The sequence below is a fragment of the Uloborus diversus genome, chromosome 2, assembly GCF_026930045.1.
Source record: "Uloborus diversus isolate 005 chromosome 2, Udiv.v.3.1, whole genome shotgun sequence".
Classification (NCBI taxonomy): domain Eukaryota; kingdom Metazoa; phylum Arthropoda; class Arachnida; order Araneae; family Uloboridae; genus Uloborus; species Uloborus diversus.
The window spans coordinates 64,803,770-64,809,721 of record NC_072732.1 but is presented as its reverse complement, the minus strand read 5'-3'; positions in this window follow the sequence as shown (position 1 = coordinate 64,809,721).

Here is a 5,952-nt window from a genome sequence, read left to right as displayed (position 1 = left end):
ATGAAAGCCTTCGAACAGGGAACAAAAAAGCTCATAACTCGTTTTTTATACAACTTAGAAACTTCGAACAAATACTATCTTCAGCAGAAAAATTGGCGCTTTCGATGGACATATAATGTTAGTATGTGCACGTTTTTTCTACCCCCATATTGGGGGCATTTATGCGAAAATTGGGACAAAAATTGGAATAAAATGGGAACTATCAATCGGATTTTTTTCGAACTGGTCTATAAACCTTCCCAGTACCAAACTGAACAAACGGTGAAAGTTTCAGCCAAATCTGCCGGGTAGTTTTTGAGATCTTAGGGAACAAATTTACCAAACTCCATTTTTATATATATAGAAGATATTCTATTAATTCATGTTTTTGAAGCCAAGTTTTTACATCCATCGATTGGTTTTGGTGCTATCTCATTGAAATAGAAATCGACATTTTAAATAAGCATACATCTAATAAGTTAAATTTAAAACTCGTTAATTCGTCTTGTCTAAAACCTATTTATCATTTGCAGGAAATTCTGATAAAAACCGGTATTTCGTCTTAGCAAATACTGGTATTACGAAATTGCAAAATAGCTCGAAATATCAGTATTCGGTATACCGGTATTGCAATCACTATTCGTAATGGAACCCCAATTCTCTGTAATAATTTTGTCCTTTTTTTTAATTCTCAGTCCCCCCCCCCCCCCAGTGAAGAGGGGTATGTTTTGAGTTACGGATAAGGTCCTCGTAACTTACAATTCAGAATGACGGCACTATAATTGTCTTTGAAAAGTGTCCCTCATTTAAGCTAGACTTAATGGAGTTAAGTTTATAAATATTAATTCAAATGATGATAAGTAATCATGTAATCACACATAAAAAATGGCGTGAAGTATTTATTTAAATTTTTGATTTGCTTGCATTTTTACTCCCCCTCGCGTAAGTCGGGATCCGACTGTATTGTATTCGCAAAAAAATTTTCACTCAAAAATCGACCTTAATTTCCATTTTGCTCACTCCAGAATGAATGTCGAGTTTTTCTTTCGACTCGACCACACGTGGATGAGTGCCTAAGAACGTATAGACACACGAAATATCCATTTTGACGATTCCCGAGTTAGTTACAACGATTTTTCTCGTGACGTCTGTACGTACATATTGTGCGTGTGTATGTCGCATAACTCAAGAACGGTATGTCCTAGAAAGTTGAAATTTTGTACGTGGACTAGTGGAGTCTAGTTGTGCACCTCCCCTTTTGGTTGCATTCGGATGTTTCTAAAGGGGTCTTTTGCCCCTTTTTGGGGGGAAATCACTGTTAATTTCGATGTATACTCAAGTGGTGTTATAATTTGGCGGACACTTGGCTATATATCGCCAGTCTTTTGGTCGCCAAGTTTTGTCACCAAGTTGGCGACAAATTTAGCGATTTTTTTAAAATCTGGTTTTAATTTGGCCACTGGTGGTGATATTTAGAGAGGAAACTATTGAATTGCATTAAAATTGCCAATTATGGGAAAATAACATTAAAATTGGAGTAAAAGGAAGTCATGTGATGCACACATCAGCTCGTTTTAAAATACAATTATTGTTTTTAAAATTCTGTCAATTTACAGCTGATTTAAAACAACTTTTATGTAATATTTGAAAGCTTATCAGAGCTCATGAAAAATCAGAAATTCAAATCTTGCCTATTGTTTCTCAAGGAACTATGATATGTTTTCGTAACAATGTACTTTTTACTTATGTAAGTTGTGTAGAAACTTATCCAGGCAAAATCAAAAACTGTTTTGGAAGCCTCAAAAAATATGTATTTCTGGATTCTTTTTATTTTTTTTTATGTCCTGCAAAACGATCCCTTAATTCGAGGGACTATTTTTCAAATTTTTCTAAAGTTCTGCATAAGGCCAATTTAACTCTGGATTTGTCCTCCTGAAGACAATGCGAATGGCATTGAACTCAACAGTGTAATTATTCCCTCAATTCTAAACGACAAACCGAGCAAGAGGGTTGCATTTCGTCTGAATGAAACAGGAAATGAGCGGAAAAACTTCAATCTCTTTAGCCCAATTGAAGGAGATCTCATTTAGAGGGAGCTCAAGGGTCTTCCCTCTTTCAGCATAGTACTCAATCTTACTTGGTCATTCACAATGAGTTTTTTGCAAGACATTCGGTCAGAACTGCACGAGCTTAATTTCCCTTGCGTAAGCCAACTTCGAATTCGTAACATCAGCTAAAATCTCTTACCGGGCCACCGAGAGTCAAGGAGGGCCCCTTGTCCGTTGGATTTCTCTCGAAAGAATTGTCTAAAGTTCTTTTTAAATCGGAAATAATCTCCAAAAGCACTCTGGCACAGTGCCGCTCGAATGCACTCACCAAAAACAGCAGCTTACAAAATTGCAGCACTTTCCACGTGGTGCAAAAGCACAGCTAAATGGTAATCACAGGATCCGCGCCAAAACTGACGCAAAATCACAAGAAAAATGTCTCAAACTAAAAGTTTAATGCCCTGTTTAGTTTTTGAGCCGAGAGGTAAAAGACTGATAAGTAGACGGGAATAACCGAAAATGTTCAAGAAATGACTAGGCTTGGCGAAAAGTTAAGCGATCATTTGATGATATCTTTACAAATTCTGTGCCAAGACAATAAAATGTGATTATTAATCCAGTTTGGCGACATTAGTAACAAAAAATAACCATATCAGATCACACAATCTTTTAGTACATAAGTTGCGTCAGAAGTTCTTCCCAGTAAAATTTGTTCAAAGCAAATCTGCCATTGAGTTTTGGATTTTATCCACAAATTTAAATGTAGGAGTTAATGTTATTGTTTTAAATTGTTCAAAAAGCTCCCTTCAGAAAACCAAATCATTTTTATTTTCGGTACACATCCCACATAAAATCTTTTATGAGTAAAATTTCCCGTAAAGTTTATTCAAAGCAAATTCGCCTTTCAATGCAATATTTCCCTTTAGGCACTACTGTTGAGTTGTTTTGAACAGTTAAAAATTTAATAAAACACTTTTCAATTAAAAAAAAATAGTTGTGAGTGTGAAATGTCCTGTGCAGAGATATTTGGAACAACAAACTGTTTCCTCGATCATACTATTCCTTTAAAAGGTAGGGGGCGGGGCGCAGACTGAATTTTCCCCACCTTAGTGGCTACTTTTAAATGTTCTTTTTGTCAATATTTGTTCTCTCTCGCTCTCTGTTTTTATTTTTGACTTTTTTCGACGATAATTTTACGATGGGCGTTGGGGGGGGGGGGGGGGGATTGACCAACACCCCTTGGTTTGAGAAACTAATGCATTTATCTGTATGAGGGCGTGGTTTCTGGTGTTTTTCGACACGATATATATTGAGCATATGGGTAATTCTCTCTAAACTGCTAAATTTTTGTCCTTGCTCCAAAAATGACAAATTATTTTGTATAGAAATAAAATTGACGCTAGAATAGTTTAACATGTTTTTATGTTTGTAAAATACGCTAAAACAAACTCTGTATTATTATTATGCATTTAAATATTTTTTTTTAACATGATGAATGTCATTCCCCTGTGAGTCCCTACCTCCCCCTTAAAGCAAAATTAGCTCTAAAGATTCAGGAAGCCATTCATATTTGTAAAGAAATTGTTGTTTAACCTATTAACAACTGTTATGCAATGTTGAAAAATAATGACTATTTAAGGTTTGTATTATTTAAAAAAAAAATAGTAAAAAATGTCCTTTGATTTTTTTTGTCATTCCCCTGTTGAGAAATGGAATGAATGTTTCTCACATCTGGTAATATAGTTGTATTAATCCATAATTTCGTCTTTGACTTGTTGCCTTATTGTAGAAATAATCTTAATTAATTCTTTTTGCAAAAATATACGGAGTCAAGTATAATTGGGTGATCTCAAGTTAAATTTTGTTGTGTATTTTTAATGACTGTCATTACTCTGATGCTGATAACTAATTTAATTTCGTAATAATCACTCAATGAGTGATTGACTCTCGTTTGTATAGTTTTTCCACCTCACTTTAAGTAATATAAATTTTTGTTGTTTGCAGTTATCACAATATATAAGTTAACTTTAATATTTTTCATTCCCCTGTCACATGCAAGGGGAACAAATGACCACAATGACTGCTTTTTGCACACCGCCACATTGGGTTTTTTAAATTTCATAAGAATAGTGTTTCCTTTTCCCGTAGAAATTATAATACCGTCAGTAAAATGCATTATTTCCTCTAAGTGTCATTCCCCTGTCACAGTGAATGCCGTTCCTTGCCTTGTCCAAATTGCGCTGTTTAGGGAAAATGACCCTAACCCCCTTTAAACCCCCCCCCCTTTAACCTACGCTTTAACTTAACCTTTAACCTTTAAATACGCCCTTTAACCCCCCTTGTATATTTTAAATTTTCAAATGAAGAGCCTGGATATATTAAGCCTTCATGTTTTTTTTTTTTTACTTTTTCGAGAAAGTAGGTTAAAAATGAGCTTTTCTGCGCACTACCAGAGTCATTATAAAATCACTTGAGGTGTTTAGAGCATTCTAGCGAGTGAAGTATTGGGTGAAACATTGCGAATTTAATGGGCGTAAAGAGTCCAATGCAGACCATGGGATTTCGATTTCTGCAATCAAAAATATACATAGTACTAAAGTTTTAAAGGCCAAACAATGCAGCACATATCAATTTTATTAACTACAACTAGTTGTTACTTACTGTACAAATTGCAAGCCGATAACCACACTGATAAAAAAGCACAGATAGTCATGGATAGGACATGTTCTCAGAATGCAGGAAATAGACCCTACAAGAACTGCTCTCACGTGGACCCCTGATGGCAAGAGGAAGCGCGGGCGTCCAAAACTCACCTAGCGTCAAATGGCCATATTAAAAATGCCTTTGGTTGGCCAAGCTGGGGGAGTGCCAGGGAGGCAGCATTAAACCGGTTGGGATGGAATGCCACGCTAGCGGCATTAGGCGTTAAGAGAATCAAGTCAAGTTGTTACTTACAAAGGAGTTTCAATAAACTACCTATTACATTTCAATTTCTGAAAAAAGAAGAAAAAGAAGAAATATCGAAACGCAAAAGTTTCGGAGGCAGGAAGTCTTTTTTGTACCATATTCAAGAATCATGGTGCACCACCCCACATTGGACAAAAGGTATAATGTGTAGCGGCAACGTTTCTTTGATAGCAGTCAGTTTGATACAGTTGTGCATTTCGTTGGATATGGCTCCTGTGTTTGCCCAACCTTGCTTCTCGTGACTTTTGGCTGTCGGTATTTCTTTAAAATGTAGTGTCAAGGATATATTCCGGATACCGCAACTTCGAAAATTCGGATAACGTTACAGGTAGAACAAATGAGTTCCGATGTGTGAAAAATTAGCATCACGATGGTGGCCGTATTGAACCTCATTCGTAAATATAATCATAAGTTCTAAATAAAATAGAATTGCAGCATATTTAGTCAGTTGGAATTTAATCCTTCAATATTCACAGATGCACCTATTCAACGACAAATTTCCTCCTTGGTGCTATTTTTTATTGTCAAAATCAAATCCTGTGGTCTGCTTTGAACGAACCATGAAATTTGACAATGTTTCGTCCAGTATTTCACTCGCTAGAAGACTCGGAACCCCTCAAGTTATTTTATAACCACCCTGTATATGCAGTGTTGACAGGGGGCGGGCACAGAAATTTTGGGAGACTCGTCACAAATGTCTGTAACGGGGCCCCCGTGGAATTCTTTACCCCACGTGCCTACATATATTTCATCCCTAATTTTAAAAATCTTGGGGCCCCCTTCAGTCTCGGGTTCGGGCTAACAGGTGTTCCTTCTCAGCCGCTGTGCCCGCTCTGGAGTCAACATAAGCCGACCGCAAAATTGAACAAATTCAAGGTAAAACACAGATTTGTAATGGTGATTGCGCATTTCTGAATTTGAATCACAAAATTCATCAACATACGTCGAACAGAGTCAG